The following is a 23,234-nucleotide window of genomic DNA, read 5'->3' as shown; positions in this document are numbered from 1 at the left end:
TGTGCAGCAAAGTTACGGTTGATAGTCATTTCATGAAATTAAGACATTGATTCGCGTACTTACACAAATCTGTCTTGTCCTGGAGCAAATTCTAGCCTACTAATTATATGAATTCAAATATTGCCAAATGTCATACCGAATAGTGCGCAGCATAGTTGCGAGAAAATTCTTCTTTCACAAGTTTGATTGCGTGGCTATCCTCCGCAGCAAGCACAGAAATATTTGTTTTGTAAATAAAAACTACCTTTTCTTGCTGTACTGTAATTTATTTCTTCCAGACGCGTTTCACCTTTTTCTTTGCTATGACCGATCCCAATTTGCCTTTATCTTTCTGGTGTCTTGTTGCGCAGTACTTGTAATGGATATTCGAGCGTAGCATCACGGACAGCGAGAAGTACGTTCATTCAGTGTACAAAATATATTCATTTGATAGAAACTGCTGGTAGACACTACACAGTGGCTAAATGTCTCATTAGAAAACTCCTGTACATCGAGCCCGGATAGCTCAGTCGGTAGAGCATTAGGCTTTTAACCTAAGGGTCCAGGGTTCAAGTCCCTGTTCGGGCGCAAATTTTGTTTCGCATAATTCGATCACACCAGTGACCATGTCTTGGTAAAGATAATAAAATCACCGTTAATGCCTCTCCTACACTGAAATATATTATGTGAAACACAACAAGCGCTCATGTGCAAAATATAGCCATTAAAATCGTACTGAAATGTTGACTACCCTACTCTATAAGAAATAAATGTGGTAACGTACCGTGGTTGAGTGCTGAAAAGGTGCATGTTCGTTCAAAATATGACGAATATGCAAAACGATTGCATCACGAGCACTGTGAGTGTTGATAACAGTTAGTGAAGAGCACAGATGCCTTCCCAATGCAATAGACCAAGAGCCATCTAACATATGTTGGGCCTTCTGCTGATGACAAAAACAGTTTTTTACAAAAGGCATTTTTAAGTCCAAAAACTTGAATTTGTGACAATAATTTGTACTTACAGGGAAAGTAGCGTAAAAAAAATCTATGTGGATCTACTTGTTGTCTGTAGTCTCCACTGTATAATATGTTCATAGTATCAGTTAAAAGACGTTATACATGTAACAGATACACTTGATTACGTTTGATATAAAGACAATTGAAAGGCGTTTGGTTGTTTACAACTCTACAACGTGCTTCAATTATTATATTAAATATTAAATCGTAGAGCACCAGGAGAAGATGGCATCACCGCGGAAATATGGAAGTTACAAGACCCAGAACTCACCAAAGACATCCACAGGATCTTGGAAGACATCTGGAAGACCATGAAAATTCCTGACGACTGGAAAACTGCCCTAATACACCCACTACACAAAAAAGGTGACAAGAGCGACCCGAACAACTACAGAGGAATATCCCTACTACCGGTCACATACGCCGGCCGCGGTGGTCTCGCGGTTAAGGCGCTCAGTCCGGAACCGCGTGACTGCTTCGGTCGCAGGTTCGAAACCTGCCTCGGGCATGGATGTGTGTGATGTCCTTAGGTTAGTTAGATTTAAGTAGTTCTAAGTTCTAGGGGACTGATGACCACAGATGTTAAGTCCCATAGTGCTCAGAGCCATTTGAACCATTTGAACCGGTCACATACCAGATCCTCTCTAAAGCTTTACTGAACAGACTAGAATGTCAGACCAACCACTTGATTGGGGAATACCAAGCAGGCTTCCGTAAACGACGGTCTTGTGCGGAACAAATTTGGAACCTGAAAATGGTTTTACAACACAAACAGTACCTGATCATTACCTTTGTCGACTTTAAAAAGGCTTACGACTCTATCGACAGGAAAACTCTCTTCAAAATTCTAGCAGAATACAAAGTAAACAACAAAACACGGGCTATCATAGAGCAAACTTTAACCAACACGACGTCCAAAGTAAAGTTCTGTGGGGAACTATCAGAGCCCTTTGAAATTCGCACAGGTGTCCGACAAGGCGATGGCCTCTCACCTCTCCTTTTCAATATGGTGTTAGATAAGGTCATAAAAGAATGGGAAACATCACAACAGGGGATAACCTTAGGAAACCTACAGATTAAATGCCTGGCTTTTGCAGACGATTTGGCGATTGTCACGAAAGGTATAAAGGAAACAAAAGACGCTATTGAAAAACTGCACGAAATCGCTTCCAAAACTGGACTACAGATCTCTTACGAAAAGACTCAGTTTATGAGCACAAAGAAACTCTCATCTCTGAACACAAAGTATGGCACGATTTACAAAACATCAAACTTCAAATACCTCGGTGAAACACTACAAATGAGTGGACATAACAGAGACTCAAACGAAGAAAGAAAGACTAAACTGGACAAGGCATACAAAGCAGTGTGGAATCATTACAACAAGAAGTCTATCTCACAAAAAGCCAAATTACGCCATTACGACACGGTGGTGCTCCCCGAGGCACTATATGCATCAGGCATACACGTATCAGACAATTAGAAAAAGTAGAACGGAAAATACTTAGGAAAATATTTGGCGCAACTAACAACAATGGAATATGGATCAAGAAACCTACAGAGGAACTATACAAACATACGGAGACAATCACAGAAAAGATTAGAAAACGCAGACTACAATTCTGTGGACACCTATACAGAATGCCATCACACAGGCTGACTAAACAGATCTTTGACTGGGTAACCACTAGAAACAACAAATGGGTGGCAGAGGTAGACAACGATCAGAACCAACTCAACATAACAGCACACACAATAAGCGACAGAATAATATTCAGAAACATCATTAAGAAAAGTAAACTACATGATATACAATGTGACAAACGAACAGGCATAAAATGGACCGAAGAACGCAAGCAAGATCACAGCCAGTAGATGAAAGTGAAACGTCCCCTTAGACTGTGCTTAAACTGACACACAATAGTTTTTAGCGCAACGCAATCTGACTTTCAATAATCCCTACAAGAGAATGGCCCTGACTAACATTAACCTATATGTTTCACAAATCACTTACCTCACAAAAATCTTCTTTACTCGAACTACTGCAATACAGCGAGCGCCACTACTGCCAGCTAACTAAAAGATTCAAACTACGGAAGTCACTAACTACTGATAGGCACAGTTAGCAAATGAAAGATTTTAATAGAGAGCAAACAATGTATTTACCTTTATAGTCATTATATATATATATATATATATATATATATATATATATATATATATATATCAGTTCATGTCACCAATTCTTACAAATTTCAAAACTCCGCCATCTCTCTCCCCACGTCCGCCACCGCTGGCGGCTCACCTCCAACTGCACAACGCTACGCGCTGTTAGCATCCAGCTGCCGCTGCCCAACACTACAATGGCGAGTATTACAACAATGCCAACCAGCCACAGACTGCACACGACACAGCCAGTGATTTTCATACAGAGCGCTACGTGGCGGCGGCGTTACCAATAAAAAAACCTAAACAGCCTACTTACAAATGAAATATGGGCAGCCAAAAAGGCAATCAAGATGAAGCCGAAGACACAAAGACGACAAGAAGCATGGACAGATGCTCTGGACAACGCATGACTGCCTGCCGGAGATCGCGATGTACCCAAGGCGGCCCGCGCGCTCGATGCTGTCGAGCCAGCCTTCCTCTCTGGGGACCTGGGGGCGGATCCGCTGGGGTCCCGACACACCCGTTGTAGTTTCATGATAAGACGTATCGGGAATAAAGCCACCAAAAGCTGTTAGTTCACGTACAGAAAGTCTTTTACAAATTGTGTCTTCCCTGAAAGGGGCCTTTTCTGTAGCTAGGACATTGTTTACTTAAAGCAGGTGGCCGATCGGGGTGGCCGAGCGGTTTTAGGCACTACAGTCTGGAACTGCGCGACCGCTATGGTTGCAGGTTCGAATCCTGCTTCGGGCATGGATGTGTGTGATGTCCTTAGGTTAGCTAGGTTTAAGTAGTTCTAAGTTCTAGGGGAATGATGACCTCAGAAGTTAAGTCCCATAGTGCTCAGTGCCATTTGAACCATTTTTTAAAGCAAGTGCTCGAACTGGCGACCCTCTGACGCGACGCAAGTTGGCAACGTCGAACGGTGTTCTACCGAACTCTTGCAAAGTTTCCTGGCATTACCCTGATGTGATGGGCGGCATATTGAATGCGATCCATTAATTCCTGTTCGTTTCAAGTTGGTTCACGTTCGGGTAGGTGAATGATAAACTTCAAGTATCCTCACAGGAACAAATCCGGTGGCGTGATGTCTGGTGATCGCGAGGCCATGCCGTACGAGCACCTCTGTCAGTTACCCGGCTGTCAAAGGGTTCATTTAGATAACCGCGCACAGCACGACTGTTATGTGCGGACGTCCCATCATGCTGCAACCACATGTGAAACCGTATATCCAGTGGAACATCTTCCAGCAGGTCAGGTAGAGTTTCTTGCAAAAAGTGAACATAATTTGTCACGGTAAGTCGAGAATGTAGACGAACTGGCCCAATCAGATGGTCACCCATAATGCCTGCCCAAATGTTGAGCGAAAATCGTTCCTGGCGTCGTCGGACGTATCTGAGGTGAGGATTTTCCCTGGCCCAGTAATGGACGTTTCGAGTGTTGTAAAGGCCATCCCGATGGAAGGTGCACTCGTCGGTAAACAACACAATGGCGGGGAAGCCTGGATCTCGAACGACACGTCACAGAAACCACCGGCAAAATCCTAGTCTGTGCTCATAGTTTGCCACAGGATGTAGGTCTTGGACAGGGTGGGACCTAAATAGATGCTGGCCGTCATCCGATAAAACCTCACAGACTAACTGATGAGTGGATGAGTGACCCCCCATGTTGTGTCCAACCACTGGAGTACTTGTCGCAGGTACTTTCTCTTCAAATGCAGCATTCCGTCGTCTTCGAGGTCTTCCAATATCACTATGATATCCTGCTAACGAGCCTGTTTCGCCAAGTCGCCGGTGAATTGCTGAAAACGTTTGCGAGTTTGGGTGGCGTCTTGTGGCGTACCGTTCCTCATACAACCATTGAGCTTCATGCCCGATACCGTCGGCTAGTCCATAAACAAGAACCATATATCTTTGTTCTTCAAACGAACACTGTGCCGCCATGCTTACTATATGACTAAATCGCAAGTGACGTGTGTGTGCTCTGAAGCGAAGCTTAGGTATGAATGCCTCTGATGTGAGGTGGAGACATGCGAAAATACCTAATCAACATGTGTGCATATCACGTCGAGGCAGTGACGGCATGCGAGACGTTTGTATGTGTGAACTGATGCCATGGCCAATCGGAGCGCGCAGTGGCAAGTTTCGGTAGTTTAAAAATGGTGCGTTGACGACGTACACAACATTAGTAACTTTTGTTCATATTGGCGTCAGCTGTCCAAGGTTAAAATTTCGTGACACGATTTTCCTCCATCCTGTGTATATATACAGGGTGAGTCACTAACTATTGCCACCAAGAATAACTCCTAAAGTATTACAAAAGCTGAAAAGTTTGTGGGACAAAACTTGTACGGGACAACGGGGGTCACAATATGACGTTGGTTTTTTGTTGCTAGGTGGGGTCGCTTCAGAGTTTTTTTCTAATGGGTGCTAATAGTGGCTATCGAGACGAATTCAATGATAACAGTAAGGTCTTTGAAGGTCAACGAAGGTCATGAATGTTGGATGAACTAGTATTTACAGACATGACCACTGGTATCAATGCAGTGCTGCAGTCTTCTTGTCATGGATTGGATGGAATTCCTTATCACATCGGCACTTATCGAAGCACATGCTCTGACAATTCTCTCTCGCAGATCTTCAGGTGTAGTTGGAACATCTTTGTAAACAATGTCTTTTACGAATCTCCACAAGAAAATATCTAGAGGCATCAAGTCTGGCGAACGAGCTGGCCACGACTCATCTCCTACGCATCCAATCCAACGATTTTTCCAATAACAGACCTAATCTTCTATGCAGGAGTGTGATGTACTTCCTACCATTAAGATTTCCTTCGATTAAATAGGGGCCAATAATTTAGTCCTGCAGAATTCCACACCATACATTCACTGACCACGGTGCATGCATCAGCGCATTGTCAATGCATGTGCGAACATTACGGAAGGCGAACTACTCGCTGTTGAGAGGAATGTCGGTACACGTATTGCCAAATGCATTGAGGCTGACACGGACATCGTTTTGAGCATTTATTGCATTATTGTGATATTTACAGGTAATCACGCTGTAACAGCATGCGTTCTCATAAATGATAAGTTCAAAATGGTACGTGCATCACATTGGATCAACCGTAATAAAGTGTTCAAACGTAGCTACGTTCTGTATTTTAATTTAAAACACCTACCTGTTACCAACTGTTCGTCGAAAATTGTGAGTCATATGTTTGTGACTATTACAGTGCCATCTCTCACAAAGCGAAAAAAGTGGTCCTACTAAAAAACATTCATATTTCTTTACGTACTACACGAATATGTAATAAAAATGGGGGTTCCTGTTTTAAAAAACTCAGTTGATATCCGTTTGACCTATGGCAGCGCCATCTAGCAGGCCAACCATAGCGCCATCTGGTTTAGTTTCATTCTTTGTAGTTTTTTCGTTTGATGCTTATTTCGTGAAATATTTGGCCTGGTCACTATCAATGGACCACCCTGTATATATAAATAAGATTAACATACGATTGTAAAGGGTAGTATGAACGTTTAATACAATATAACCAATTTTATTTAAAGGAATAAAAGGTACGTTGGAGTTTCACTTCAGTGATCACTAAGTATGAAGTTCCTGTAGTGGTATGACCCGTAAACTAAACGGATAAATGTGTTCCAAAACACTGGAGACTCTGCAGTTTATAAGATTAAATTCAGCTTCGAAAGTAAATTTCTAAGAAGAATTTTTTTACATGTAATTTCTTGACTTCCGAAATCCAATGGACATCTGCACTCTGTTACTGTACGCGAACAGACAACGTGAGGTTTACATAGAGATTGATCGCATTTTTTGAGTTCTAGCTAAATCATCAAACAAGTCAATCAACGAATGACGAATGAGTCAACCTACACTGACCTGAAAAATATAGTAAAATGTCGACCTAGTTGAGGACTGAAGTAACAGTGAAAAAAGTATTTAAAGATAACAAGAAAGAGAGAAATAAATAAAAGAGAACTGATACAAAATAGAATAGAAGTTAATGATTTTCGATATATTCCACGTATATAATGCATATAATGTGCGTCTATTAATACAGGTTTATTGTTTCTCATGTAAGCATTTGGTCGATACACAGAACAAGTCACTGAGCATCCAGGTACATTACAAACGATTTTCAGTCGCAGTGACCATAAGAAAGGCAGGCACATGCACAGGAAGTTTTCGTCTGTACAATTGGAATCGCTTGAGCATTTAAACTTTCAGCATTGAGTAGGAATAGTATGGTTGGATCCTGTAGTTTTCATAGAATTGCGTTACAATTTTCATAGTTCTTTCTGTGGCTTAGTTTAAGTATTAACATGTATTCGTGTTTTATCTGTGAAAAACTTACAGAATTATCTACGTATACCTAGGTACTAATTATAACAATGATAGATATCAAGAAGTGTACCACAGGTTAGTGAGGGATTCTTACAGATTATGGTACTAACTAGGCAACAGTATAAAATGGACAGCGAAAAGCAAAATAATACACAACCAGTAGATGAGATGGGTGTAGCTGCACCCACGACTAGTCAAGAGAGAGTCAGACCCTTTGACTACTATTTTGCAAAAGTGATCGCTTCTAGTGCCTGAAGTCGAATGTATCTTAACTAAACAAACAGAGATGTCAACTAAATAAACAGAGATGTCGTTTCAAGTCGCAACTCAAGTTGCAGTGGTAGTACAGAAACAAGAAAAAAGATTTTTAAGGAACGGACTGAAGTTAAAAAAAAACCAAGGGGAGTTTTCTGCAGGAGATACAGAACATAAAACAGAAAATTCAAGACATTAAGCGAAAGCACTATAATGTCGATTCAAAGCCAGGACAAATCACAGAAACTATAAAGCAGCGCTTCACAAAGCGTGGTCTGCAGACTACTGGGGATCCGTGGGGCCTAGCCAAGGCGTCAGCGACGACTGAAAATTGAGATGTATTGTAATAAAATGGAACTCTCAGCTGTTATCCGAGAAATATTTTTTCAGTTACTAGAAGGAAAGCATTTAGAAATTATACCAACGTTCACAAATTTAAATGTTTTCCTACTTTACTAACTTTCTTCTCAGAAGTCGGGCAACCGTAATATAGGATTACTTCAGGCGAGAGAAATTCCTTCTTTGTTAGGAAAGTCTTTCAAAAGCAGTTGTACATAACTGCACAACGTTTCGGAATTTCATGTATTTCATCTTCAAGTGGCGGAAAACTCCCACCACTACCACCAATTCTGGTATTTATTTTTTGGAAGAAGTAAATGTTAGTCATTTCCTATGCTCATACACCTTCCCCCCTCCTCCAATTCTGAGATTTTTAAAAAAAGAGAAAACCTTCCCGAAATGTGTTCCTAGACCAGCCACTGCGCGTAACTCTTGACGCAAATTCGATGTCGTTAATGTGAAACTGTCCTCGGAGATACGTTGCAACAGAGAAATAAGAACGTTGCTTTGATTCAATAAATTTGGGAAAAGATTAAGAAATATAAAAATGACACTCACACAGCATTGGTTTTCAGTCGCTTCCTCTCCAGCAAGGGTCAGAATAACTCTGAAACAAGAATATTATACTGCCGTCTTATTAGTGTTGAGGCAAAAATGTTTTGCTTCTTTAATTTTCTGTGAGTAGTCAATTTAAAAAAAAAAATAAAACCTGGTACTTGTTTACTGCTTTCTGCAGTAGCAAGATCATGTGATTAGATAAGGATATCACGGCTTAACTGCTCCTCCCTTTTCCTTGTCAGTAGTAATTACAATTACTACATTTTTTAATACAATACACTGGCTGGGTGAGATCAAGATATGTGAACACAAAATAAGCAGTGTTGCATATGCGGATGACTTAGTTGTGCTGGCAGATTCGATTGAAAGTTTGCAAAGTAATATTTCAGAGCTACATCAGAAATGTAAGGACTATGGTATGAAGATTAGCATCTCCAAAACGAAAGTAATGTCAGTGGGAAAGAAATATAAACGGATTGAGTGCCAAATAGGAGGAACAAAGTTAGAACAGGTGGACGGTTTCAAGTACTTAGGATGCATATTCTCAAAGGATGGCAACATAGTGAAAGAACTGGAAGCGAGGTGTAGCAAAGCTAATGCAGTGAGCGCTCAGCTACGATCTACTCTCTTCTACAAGAAGGAAGTCAGTACCAAGACTAAGTTATCTGTGCACCGTTCAATCTTTCGACCAACTTTGTTGTATGGGAGCGAAAACTGGGTGGATTCAGGTTACCTTATCAACAAGGTTGAGGTTACGGATATGAAAGTAGCTAGGATGATTGCAGGTACTAGCAGATGGGAACAATGGCAGGAGGGTGTCCACAATGAGGAAATCAAAGAAAAACTGGGAATGAACTCTATAGATGTAGCAGTCAGGATGAACAGGCTTAGATGGTGGGGTCATGTTACACGCATGGGAGAAGCAAGGTTACCCAAGACACTCATGGGTTCAGCAGTAGAGGGTAGGAGGAGTCGGGGCAGACCAAGGAGAAGGTAACTGGATGATTTTGAAGTAAGAGGTTTAACGTCAGAAGAGGCACCAATGTTAGCACTGAATAGGGGATCATGGAGGAATTTTATAAGGGCGCTATGCTCCAAACTGAACGCTGAAAGGCATAATCAGTCTTAAATGATGATGATGATTTAATTCCATGTGATATTTCAGATAGCATTTCGAGGGTATCCTCAGATCACTTTCCAAATAGACAAGGGGTCTGTGACATCGGAAAGTTTGAAACCACTGCTCTTAAGGATTTGTCTGAAGAAAACAAAAACCAAATAGAACAAAAGCTCAATGAGCATAAGCAGTCTTTTTCGCAGGAAATAGTTGCTTGGGCTGAACAAAGGAAAATCAAGTTATCTAACGCGTAAATAAAAGAAGAGTGATGTAAGTAAACAGGCAGAATACTGCGCTGCGGTCGGTAATGCCTATATAAGACAAGTGCCTGGCGCAGTTGTTACATCGGTTACTGCTGCTACAGTGGCAGGTTATCAAGATTTGTGAGTTTGAACGTGATATTATAGTAGGCGCACGAGCGATGGGACACAGCATCTCCGAGACAGCGATGAAGTGGGGATTTTCCCGTACGACCATTTACCAGTGTACCGTGAATATCAGGAATACGGTAAAACATCAGATCTCCGACATGGATGCGGCTGGAAAGTATCCTGTATTAACTGGGCAAATGACGACTGAAGAGAATCGTTCTGCGTGACATAAGAGCAACCCTTACGCAAATTTCTACAGATTTCAATGCTGGACCGTCATCAAGTGTCAGCGTGCCAACCATTCAACGGCCCACTGATGCACCCTTTATGACAGCACGACACAAAGCTTTACACCGACATTGGAATGTTGATGACTGGAAACATGTTGCCTGGTCGGGAGAGTCCCTTCTGAAATTGTTTCGACCGGATAGTCGTGTACAGGAATGCAGACAGCCTCATAAAACCATGGACCGTGCACGTCAGCTGGGAACTATTCAGTGTTTGAATAAGTGGTTCATGTAATGCTAAAACAACAGCTGATTCCTCAAACTGGGGTGCTATCAGGTACGGGTTCCCACAGGGTTCGGTCTTAGGTCCTTTACAGTTCTTGATATACATTAATGACTTACCATTCCACATTGATGAAGATGCAAAGTTAGTTCTTTTTGCTGATGAGACAAGTATAGTAATAACATCCAAAAACCAAGAACTAAGTGATGTAATTGTAAATGATGTTTTTCACAAAATTATTAAGTGGTTCTCAGCAAACGGACTCTCTTTAAATGTTAATAAAACACAGTATTTACAGTTCCGTACAGTAAATGGCACAACTCCAGTAAGAAATATAGACTTTGAACAGAAGTCTGTAGCTAAGGTAGAATTTTCAAAATTTTTAGGTGTGTCCATTGATGAGAGGTTAAACTGGAAGCAACACATTGATGGTCTGCTGAAACGTCTGAGTTCAGCTACGTATGCTATTAGGGTTATTGCAAATTTTAGTGATAAGAATCTCAGTAAATCAGCTTACTATGCCTACTTTCATTTACTGCTTACGTATAGCATCATATTCTGGGGTAATTCATCGTTGACTAGAAAAGTACTCATTGCTCAAAAACGTGTAATGAGAATAATTGCTGGTGCCCACCCACGGCCATCTTGTCGACATCTATTTAAGGGTCTAGGGATCCTCACAATAATCTCACACTATATATATTCACTTATGAAATTTGTTGTTAATAATCCAACCCAGTTCAAAAGTAATAGCAGTGTGCATAGCTATAACACCAGGAGAAAGGATGACCTTCACTATACACGGTTAAATCTGACTTTGGCACAGAAAGGGGTAAATTATGCTGCCCCAAAAGTCTTTGGTCACCTACCAAACAGCATCAAAAGCCTGAAAGATAGCCAACCAACATTTAAAAATAAACTAAAAGAATTTCGAGATGACAACTCCTTCTACTCATTGGCTGAATTTTAAGATATAAATTAAGGGAGGGGGAAAAAACCAACTTAAACATTAGTGCCATGCAATATTTTGTATAATGTAATATCTCGTACAGACATCTTTTATTAACCTGACAACTTCCACATCATTACGAAGTGTCGTATTCATGATCTATGGAACCAGTATTAATCTAATCTAATCTCTGGAGGAGGCTCTGTATTGGGGTGGGGCGTGTGCGGTTGGAGTGATATGGAGGGACCCACCGTCCGTCTAGATTCGACTCTGACATGTGACACGTACGTAAGCATCCTGTCTGATCACTTGCATTCGTTCATGTCCATTGTGCATTGCGACGGACTTGGGCAGTTCCAGCAGGACAGTGCGACATCTCACCACCTCGTACTCTTGCGGATTTATGGACAGCCCTACAGGATTCATTGTGTCACTTCCCTCGAGCACTACTTCAGAAGTTAGTGGAGACCATGGCGCGTCGTGCTGTGGCACTACTGCATGCGCACGGGGGCCCTACACGATTTTAGGCAGGTGTACCAGTTTCTTTGGCTCTTTAGTGTGCAATAAGTCAAAAGCCAAATAGGTTCAGATCTCTTGAAGTGGAAATCACAGATTTCAAATTCGATAGAAATACAAGCAGAGAAGCTGAAGGAATTCGGTGTCTACAAAGGAAAGTGGCACTGAACTACAGCACTCCGAGTGCCAACACAGTTCGCACCACAGCTCGGAAACAAGCGAGGAGCGGTCAATCACCTTATGGGCAATAATCAACAGTATGCCCAAGCGACACCACCAACCACAGATATTTACACTGCAATGTTGATGGAAGAAAAGTAAATAAAACACAGACACTGCCAACTGTTTTTGCCGGATATAAAGTTTTTCTGGTGTATTATCGAGATCATTTAATGACAGAGTATCGGCTACGTTTTAGGGTACTTACAAAGTGTTAGCGCTCTCTGGGCAACAGATACACTCCTGGAAATGGAAAAAAGAACACATTGACACCGGTGTGTCAGACCCACCATACTTGCTCCGGACACTGCGAGAGGGCTGTACAAGCAATGATCACACGCACGGCACAGCGGACACACCACGAACCGCGGTGTTGGCCGTCGAATGGCGCTAGCTGCGCAGCATTTGTGCACCGCCGCCGTCAGTGTCAGCCAATTTGCCGTGGCATACGGAGCTCCATCGCGGTCTTTAACACTGGTAGCATGCCACGACAGTGTGGACGTGAACCATATGTGCGGTTGACGGACTTTGAGCGAGGGCGTATAGTGGGCATGCGGGAGGCCGGGTCGACGTACCGCCGAATTGCTCAACACGTGGGGCGTGAGGTCTCCGCAGTACATCGATGTTGTCGCCAGTGGTCGGCGGAAGGTGCACGTGCCCGTCGACCTGGGACCAGACCGCAGCGACGCACGGATGCACGCCAAGACCGTAGGATCCTACGCAGTGCCGTAGGGGACCGCACCGCCACTTCCCAGCAAATTAGGGACACTGTTGCTCCTGGGGTATCGGCGAGGACCATTCGCAACCGTCTCCATGAAGCTGGGCTACGGTCCCGCACACCGTTAGGCCGTCTTCCGCTCACGCCCCAACATCGTGCAGCCCGCCTCCAGTGGTGTCGCGACAGGCGTGAATGGAGGGACGAATGGAGACGTGTCGTCTTCAGCGATGAGAGTCGCTTCTGCCTTGGTGCCAATGATGGTCGTATGTGTGTTTGGCGCCGTGCAGGTGAGCGCCACAATCAGGACTGCATACGACCGAGACACAGAGGGCCAACACCCGGAATCATGGTGTGGGGAGCGATCTCCTACACTGGCCGTACAACTCTGGTGATCGTCGAGGGGACACTGAATAGTGCACGGTACATCCAAACCGTCATCGAACCCATCGTTCTACCATTCCTAGACCGGCAAGGGAACTTGCTGTTCCAACAGGACAATGCACGTCCGCATGTCTCCCGTGCCACCCAACGTGCTCTAGAAGGTGTAAGTCAACTACCCTGGCCAGCAAGATCTCCGGATCTGTCCCCCATTGAGCATGTTTGGGACTAGATGAAGCGTCGTCTCACGCGGTCTGCACGTCCAGCACGAACGCTGGTCCAACTGAGGCGCCAGGTGGAAATGGCATGGCAAGCCATTCCACAGGACTACATCCAGCATCTCTACGATCGTCTCCATGGGAGAATAGCAGCCTGCATTGCTGTGAAAGGTGGATATACACTGTACTAGTGCCGACATTGTGCATGCTCTGTTGCCTGTGTCTATGTGCCTGTGGTTCTGTCAGTGTGATCATATGATGTATCTGACCCCAGGAATGTGTCAATAAAGTTTCCCCTTCCTGGGACAATGAATTCATGGTGTTCTTATTTCAATTTCCAGGAGTGTATCTTAGATTCATGCGATACGTATGAGTAATTAGAGCGTGCATTCTTCGCAAAATATTGGTTCAGAGGAACATATGAAACTCTTAGGAAAGAAGTGTTCAATTCAGAGACATTTTCATTTAGGAATGGCACATTACGCCAGTACTTTGAGGAATATCTCAGTAAAGCTCCGTATCGGGATGATCCATTTGCACAAATGGACATTTTAGAATGTTGAAATCGAAAGTACCATTTGATGCAAGGAAAAAACTGATTAATTTTTCAAATGAGTCTTTCTCTCCGTCCTTGATTCTGTTGATTTGATTCAAGAAGATGTCAGGATCTATCAATCAGTATTTACAGGGAAATGTGTACACCAATTACAGTCCGCAAATAAACCAACAAATACAAAATTCTAATGGAAATTGCCCTGTGCAGCATTCTTTAATACCAATCTAAAAGGAATAGACCAAACGAAGAAAATCATCAGTTTAAAATAAATCATAAGCGTCCAGATAGGAGAGAGAAAAGACATAATTCAGGCTATAATTCAAATCCTAATTATCTGGTGGCACAACATGAATAATGGTACGCCACAGCAACCATCCATGACAGATAATATTACTGATTGGAGGCAACATCGCCCACCAACAATAAGCGAAGTTTTTAAAAGTATTTCTTGATGCCTGGCTGTTCTCTTTATTTAATGTACGATAGTACAATTTCGGCCTTGCTACACACAGGTAATAGCGATACTTGCTGACTGCCCACACAGCTGCCAGGGTTTCCCATTCAGTTGTCGTGTATGAGCTTTCACAGTCTGACGGATTCTGGCTCGCAAACGCAGTAGGAGGGAATGTGAGTTTTCCATCACGTGGCCTTATTTGAAATAAGCACATGCCTCAACCGATATCTGATGAATCTGTTGGAAACCAAATTCCAGTGACATGTCCAGACAGAGGAAAATTTTAGCTTTCACCGAGGCACCCTAATTGCTTCAAAAGCATAATGAAATTCTGACGTCCATTGTCTTGTAACATTTTTTCTTAATAGATTCAATAATGGCTCTGCATTCATTAATTTATGGGGTAAAAACCACCTGAGAAACGAGGCCAACCCTAGCAATTCTTTCGACTGTTATTGTGTTCTTGTTATTGGAAAATTCTTCACAGCTCTTATCCTTTCTGAATCAAGTTTAATACCCTTTGAATCTCTTAGGTGTCTTATAAATTAGGTATTCTTGAGTGCAAAATTAAATTTATGCAAATTAGCTGTAATAACTACGCCTTTAAACATTGCAAGCACTCTCAATAATATTTCCCGATACTCGTCTCGTGGAAGAGTAACTATCAGGAAGTCATCTACAAAGATAATGGATTTACATTCAAGTTCGGGCCCTAGGACAGAGTTCAAATCCGAAATATATATCCCAGCACTAATATTTAGTCCAGATTTCACTGATTCCTCATCCAAATTCACCTGCCAGTATGAGTCTCAGAGCTTGATGTCTGTTAGGTAACATACTACATGAAGCTTTTGTATTAGTTAGTCTATATGCTCTGTATGTGTTCTCATGGGTACAGCTATTTTCTTGATGACCCTCACATCAGAAGTAATCTTACCTTGCCTCCAGGTTTGAGTACCACAAACAGAAGCTAAAATATGGTCGAGTAGAAGTCTCAGTTATGTCACGTTATAACATTATTTGAATGTTTTGAGTGACTCATGGTTGTTGGCGCCACGAGACTGAATAGAAGTTATGACAGAATTGTTTGTGGGGAAAAACATCTAAATGACGGGTATATACCTTTATTATTCCTGGTCGTTCCTAAAAAACATTGGAGTATTCTGAGAGAAAATCGTTTACTTACTGTTTCTGTTTGACAGTTAGGTGCTCAAATACAGACAATTTTGGTTGTATTTGCGTACATAAAGTTTGTTACTTTCATAGAATTTGCTTGACACTTGCAGATTTGTAACGTTCTCCCGTGTACTACATATACCTTCCCACCTCAGCAACATTTCCAATGTTTACCAGGTTTTCTTAGGAGTTAAGCTCCATTGATCTGGATTGTTACTTTCCTCATTGAGAGATCTAATTTTGTGTCCTTCTCATAGATCTATTGCACTCCAAAACTACATTTGGCCTGCAAATTATACTCCTGGAAATGGAAAAAAGAACACATTGACACCGGTGTGTCAGACCCACCATACTTGCTCCAGACACTGCGAGAGGGCTGTACAAGCAATGATCACACGCACGGCACAGCGGACACACCAGGAACCGCGGTGTTGGCCGTCGAATGGCGCTAGCTGCGCAGCATTTGTGCACCGCCGCCGTCAGTGTCAGCCAGTTTGCCGTGGCATACGGAGCTACATCGCAGTCTTTAACACTGGTAGCATGCCGCGACAGCGCGGACGTGAACCGTATGTGTAGTTGACGGACTTTGAGCGAGGGCGTATAGTGGGCATGTGGGAGGCCGGGTCGACGTACCGCCGAATTGCTCAACACGTGGGGCGTGAGGTCTCCACAGTACATCGATGTTGTCGCCAGTGGTCGGCTGAAGGTGCACGTGCCCCTCGACCTGGGACCAGACCGCAGCGACGCACGGATGCACGCCAAGACCGTAGGATCCTACGCAGTGCCGTAGGGGACCGCACCGCCACTTCCCAGCAAATTAGGGACACTGTTGCTCCTGGGGTATCGGCGAGGACCATTCGCAACCGTCTCCATGAAGCTGGGCGACGGTCCCGCACACCGTTAGGCCGTCTTCCGCTCACGCCCCAACATCGTGCAGCCCGCCTCCAGTGGTGTCGCGACAGGCGTGAATGGAGGGACGAATGGAGACGTGTCGTCTTCAGCGATGAAAGTCGCTTCTGCCTTGGTGCCAATGATGGTCGTATGCGTGTTTGGCGCCGTGCAGGTGAGCGCCACAATCAGGACTGCATACGACCGAGGCACACAGGGCCAACACCCGGCATCATGGTGTGGGAAGCGATCTCCTACACTGGCCATACACCTTTGGTGATCGTCGAGGGGACACTGAATAGTGCACGGTACATCCAAACCGTCATCGAACCCATCGTTCTACCATTCCTAGACCGGCAAGGGAACTTTCTGTTCCAACAGGACAATGCACGTCCGCATGTCTCCCGTGCCACCCAACGTGCTCTAGAAGGTGTAAGTCAACTACCCTGGCCAGCAAGATCTCCGGATCTGTCCCCCATTGAGCATGTTTGGGACTAGATGAAGCGTCGTCTCACGCGGTCTGCACGTCCAGCACGAACGCTGGTCCAACTGAGGCGCCAGGTGGAAATGGCATGGCAAGCCGTTCCACAGGACTACATCCAGCATCTCTACGATCGTCTCCATGGGAGAATAGAAGCCTGCATTGCTGCGAAAGGTGGATATACACTATACTAGTGCCGACATTGTGCATGCTCTGTTGCCTGTGTCTATGTGCCTGTGGTTCTGTCAGTGTGATCATGTGATGTATCTGACCCCAGGAATGTGTCAATAAAGTTTCCCCTTCCTGTGACAATGAATTCACGGTGTTCTTATTTCAATTTCCAGGAGTGTATTTACATGCATTTCATCACTGCAGTTCCTGTCTTTAAGTTTAATTCCATCTTTACTTGGATACTCTGTGATTGTATGCCAAAAGCCCTGATATTCTTCTCAGTTATAAACTGGAAATACTGGCATATCTTTTGTCTGTTAAATCCACTTGAATAACGTTCCTGGTAAGAAGTTTACGGATGCTCCAGTGTCCAAAAGAATTACCGTCGGTGCACCTTCAACTGCTGCTTTTATTTCTGACATAGGTACAGTTGGATATTCTATCTGACATTTAATGCTCTCCAAGCACGATCCTCTCTCAAGTCTTTTCCCCTCACTGAATCCCCCCAAAAAATCTACATATGGGGCATGAGTTGGTCGAATCCAGTTTAACGGTATTTGCTCATTATTCCTAGTTGCTTCCTCCAATACTTCATTTATTTTCAGTGTGATAGGGGCCGCAGTTGCGATGATTTTGTTGAAAGATTTCTTGATGCCTTCAGCTGCTATTCTCTTTATTTCTTGTACAACTGAAGCTCAGGCATCTAAAATGTAAGTATCAGGCATCGGATACATCAGTGACGCTTTTGATTTTGATGTAGGATCAAGTCATATCTGTAGATATAATAAGTGCATTACAACTTACCTTATGGATGATTTTCTAGTAACAAATTTAGTCATGTACGTCGTTGCTTCTATGTTATGCTCATAAAATAAATGCAAGATGTTCACGCCATTTTAAGTGCACGTTACTTTCGAGCAGTTGTTGAATGCTCTTTTATATAAGGCCCATGTTTTGACGTGCCTAACACTAAGATGATTATAATTGTTTTACAAAAAGTTGCTTAATCTGCATATGCTTTCGTTCTCAGACGTAGTTAATTAACGTTCATCATTGATGTAAATATGATTGTACACAATTTCTTTAATATAACTTGTAAATTTTTGTTCTGTTACTGTGGGAGCAGGGCATTTTCGAATAGTTGGTACAAAGATCTTATATATGAAACCTATCACAGTACTCTAATGAAACAGTACTGAGAACCACGAGAGTCGAGTAAAAACTGCTTTATGCTTGCGTAATGTTTCGCATTATAGCCATAGGTATTAATGAGTGTAGCGATAATATCACATTCTATGGTTCTGTAATGCTTCGCCCTAGAACTGGTAGAAAGTTGTCCAGGAATTTCCCATTTCGCAGGTCTTTTTGTTCATTTAAAACTCTGGCTGATTGATGGTGGATGTAAATTTCAATTTCTTGCATTACATCCATGATTTTTACTTTCTGTAACTTATTTAATATTTGAAATGATTCATGCGTTTTAGGTGTTTTGTGATTGTGTCTTTTAAGTGTGGAGCAAACGTGGATTGGTTATTGTCGCTTACTGTGATGTGTTCTTTAGATCGTCTACTAACTTTTCTTCCTGTTTGTCCAATATAAAATTTTGGGCATTCTTCACAGTTAAATTTATAGATTCCTAATTGGGAAAACGGTGCTGATTTAGGTGGTATGTGTCTCAATAATAATATCAGATTGTTAGTGGTTCTGTAACTGGTGTATAATTTTGTATTCTTGAAATATCAAGAAATTTTCTCGGAAATAATACATAGCTACGGTCATACAAGAACTATATTTGTTCTGTAGTTAGTTTTCGACTTTAGTTAAAGTTATTTAACCTATGGGATTGGCATGCGTTTGATTCGTTTTCTTTTTGAATAATGTGTCTACTAAGTTTTTAGGACAACCATTGCTTATGGCTGCATATCGGAGATCGAGATCTTTCTCAAATTTTTCTTTTTTCAGTGGTAAGTTGTTTAGTCTACATTATAAATTTAAACGTAAGAATAAATTAAATGTTAAACTATATGTAGCTCATTTAGATCTTGCTAGTGTCGTATCATCCTTACAAACAAATCACATTTTATCAGCAACTGATAAATTTAGAAGGTATAAGGGTTCAAATATTTGACTAAGACATAAAAAGAAGATACGTAGGCTCATACAAGAAAAAGATCTAAATTCACTCAGTGAAAAGAAATATCACATGCAGAGTAACTTAAAATTCTCCACTCCCACAGAAATGAACGCACTAAACAAAAACCTGAAACAACCACACCTTGGAAACAGTATGATTAAAATATTATTGCAAACACAAAAGTAGCACTTGATGTGACCCAGTTACCACATCATGAGCAAAACCACATTACTTGTAAAACTTCAAAAATAATACATACACAAATAAAACGAAAAAGTAGGACAAATACAAAAGGAAAGGATAGTAGTATTATACCCAGGTAAATAGTAAGCTTCAAGAAAATAATGGAATTAGTGTAAAATCAAATAAAGGAAACATATTAACGATAATGTCAACACAAAAGTGTTACAATTTTTCGACTAAAATAGTAGCAAAATTGTCGACTGGGATCTAACCAACAAATTGAATTCACTACTAAAAAAAAGCACTAAAAAGATGTAACTCCATATTCACAGAGAAAGATACAAAAGACTCCATTATAATGAATCCAACAACATGACCATTGCATGCCCAGCCCAAGACACATGAAGAAGAAATCTTGATTCATCCATTTGGTACCTAGTCAATAGCCCGGCAAATGGTGTCAGTAAAAAGCTCTACATACTCCTTAAGCAATATTATATATGCTAGAAAGAATACACTACAAAATGTTGTTACGATATTATTAATAAAATTAAAATTGTAAAAATACCAGAAAATGGAATATTCTTATCACTCGATATATCTAACATGTACACCAACATTCCAATAACAGAAACTATAGAAATCTTTAAAACCAAATTCGTAAAATGTAAGACAATCAGTCAAGGAGAAATTTGTGGGATAGTAAAACTTCCACAGTTAATAATTTCCTACAATCATTTCTCATTTCAGAACAAAATTTGTCTCCAAAACGATGGGATAGCAATGAGCTCATGTCTAGTAGGTACATTAGCTGATATTTTCGTTAACACTTTAGAAGAAAAATTTGACACTAACGTTTCCGTTTTATACATTACATGTTTATTTATGTATATGAAAAATAGGTACATAAAAATGCGCGTATCTGAATGCAATACTGTGTCAAAATTTCAACTCAGTCGATCGACTACTTTTGGAGTTTTGCGAGCACAAACATACGCAGGCTGAATTTTGTATACAAAGATCTCCTAACTGACTGGATAAAAATGTTTCCTTTCTTCCTTATTACATGTTCGTGGATACTGATATTTTTGAGTACTTTTAACATTGCAGCGCGTCAGCAGTCGTGAATAATTTAATGATTATAAAGAATCCGCTTCGATTGCAAATAGAAACCGGATGTTGACCTAAGTTTCGGCGTGGATAAGCACGACTTCTTCGGAACACACTAAAACTACAAACTGCCTAAAGAGACATGGTCCAATATTAATACAGATCGCCCAAAAGGGAAATGGAAAATTAACGGTACGTGTGTACCATGTCAACAGCTGTACTTAGCTCAAACGTCAGAAGCGAGCTTCCTCACGCCAGCCAACGTTCGGTTCCATGCTATATGCGTTCACAGACTTCACTTGATTAAGCTTCATGGTTCAGTTCCTCAGGTACCTGATTTTAAGAAACTAGTTTAGCTTTAGGTTCTTTTTACACTATTTTGGTACATATCTGAAAGCATTATTCAAAATGACCTCTGTCGGTCATTAGATATTAAGGGCGATGAAGGCGACGTTGTACGTCCTTTCACGCAATTACATTAAGCCTGTCATACTAATTTGACACTTTACTGGTCAATAGCGCTTAGAATTTAATATAGTAACTTTACACGCTTATCCAAGCGTACTCATCAAATACTATCACTGACGCCAAGTAATTGAAAAATGAGTTATTCATCTCCCATATTTTCAGCGTGCTTCTAGCTGATGGTATTTTGTCTGTCCTGCGTGCATGCGTTTTGACCATCCGTGGAATTTGCTATCCCACATATATAGTTTCAGCCTATCCACGTTCTATAGTTTTATAAAATCGTCCTCGAGCAAGGACATTATACATACACACGCATTAACTTCCTGGGCCTTTGACCCGGTCATCGGATCACTTCCGTAACACATTTTATGCCCATCACATGGAAGAAGGCGATTTCTCAATTTGCGCATGCGTGTTCCTTTCTGACATTCTCACAGCCTAGCTGCCGACGCCACCTCAGTTTAGCTGACAGCCCGCGGCCCATCCAACGTTTGCTGCGGTGAGGAAGCACGCTTCTCACGTTGGAGCTAAGTACAGCTATTGACATGGTACACACCTACCGTTTATTTTACATTTCATGCGAGTCTTTTGCCCTTTTGGGCTTTCTGTATTAATGTTGGACCTTGCCTCTTTAGGCAGTTTGTAGTTTTAGTTTGTTCCGAAGAAGGCGGTGTTATCCGCGCCGAAACCTAGGTCAACATCCGGTTTCTATTTGCAATCGAGGCAGATTCTTTATAATCATTATACTGATATTTAATTTATGTATACTAGAGACAGAACAACATGACTAGCATATGGATAATGGAGGAAATGTGAATTCCATAAGAGCTAGTGGAATCGTACGCGCGTCTATTTTCCTAAACAAACAAACCGTGTACTTTTCGAGACAAATTAAGCCAACAGCTGCCGCAGGAGAGGTCCGAGAGCCCAGAATCACGTTAACCACTTCGTCGCGTGTACTCTCTCGTGACTACGGATTTCCCATCCGCGTCCATGTCAACGTTAGCTGCCTCGTCAACTACGACGGCTTTAGACAACAACAGGTCAAGCAGTGGGGCTCCACACATACGCTCTGACTGCGTTCGCTCCGGCTCTAGAACTGTGATTCCCCTTCCGTCTCTTTACTTTCGTTACCGCGTCACGTCTCCCAATGCCACCGGAAGAGGTACAGTTTTTCTGGCTCATCCGTGAGTGTAGATGTAGTGTGAGTTAAAACGTGGAGACCGCAGTGTCAGCAGTAGCTCCGCGAGGAACTCGCTCAGTGCCGAGCGGCGGTGTTTTTAATGGGCTGTGCGGCCAGGCGCACGAATACATGCCGAAATTTTATTTGAAATGCGAAATTAAAATTTAATATTGGTCTGTCGTGTTTCATTAACGGAAGAATATTTAAAATACCGGCGGCTATGGAGGTTGGTTCCATTTTTAATTACTTCTGGTGCTCGCCATTGCAATAAGCGCCCAAACAGGAGCAGTGCGCGCTGTTTCGAACTGAGGTCTGACATGCGTGCCGAAGGGCGTTGACTTACAGCGCAGGTTGAGTGATGTTGCCAAGTGTCCGTGGAATGACCAGGGCGTCGATTATGGAAGAACGACACTTCTTTAATACCGCTTTTAAGAAAAATAATATGTAAGATTTGTGATTTTTTCTAAGTGATTACAAAGTTAAATGAACAACGAAATTGCCACTGTGAACACTCTTCCGGTTCCTTGCCAGGAGAATTTCCGCCATCATTGATGGCTGGATGCTTGCAACCGTTCAGTTGGCGTGTCACACACTATGTGATCAAAAGTATCTGGACACCTGGCTGAAAATGACTTACAAGTTCGTGGCGCCTTCCATCGGTAGTGCTGGAATTCAATATGGTGTTGGCCCACCCTTAGCCTTGATGACGCCTTCCACTCTCGCAGGCATTCGTTCAGTCGGGTGCTGGAAGGTT

The 23,234-nt window shown here is 42.1% G+C and overlaps 1 non-coding gene across 1 annotated transcript; it reads left to right on the top strand.

Annotated features, from left to right (window-relative positions):
- Window positions 1–494: 494 nt before the first annotated feature.
- On the top strand, window positions 495–567 carry Trnak-uuu (transfer RNA lysine (anticodon UUU)). The gene has a single exon. It is a non-coding gene; the product is annotated as a tRNA-Lys (tRNA).
- The last annotated feature ends 22,667 nt before the right edge of the window (window positions 568–23,234 follow it).

Source organism: Schistocerca gregaria, chromosome 8 (assembly GCF_023897955.1).
Source record: "Schistocerca gregaria isolate iqSchGreg1 chromosome 8, iqSchGreg1.2, whole genome shotgun sequence".
NCBI classification, from domain to species: domain Eukaryota; kingdom Metazoa; phylum Arthropoda; class Insecta; order Orthoptera; family Acrididae; genus Schistocerca; species Schistocerca gregaria.
Note: the sequence above shows the minus strand (reverse complement) of the source record. Positions and strands in the feature narration are given on the sequence as shown.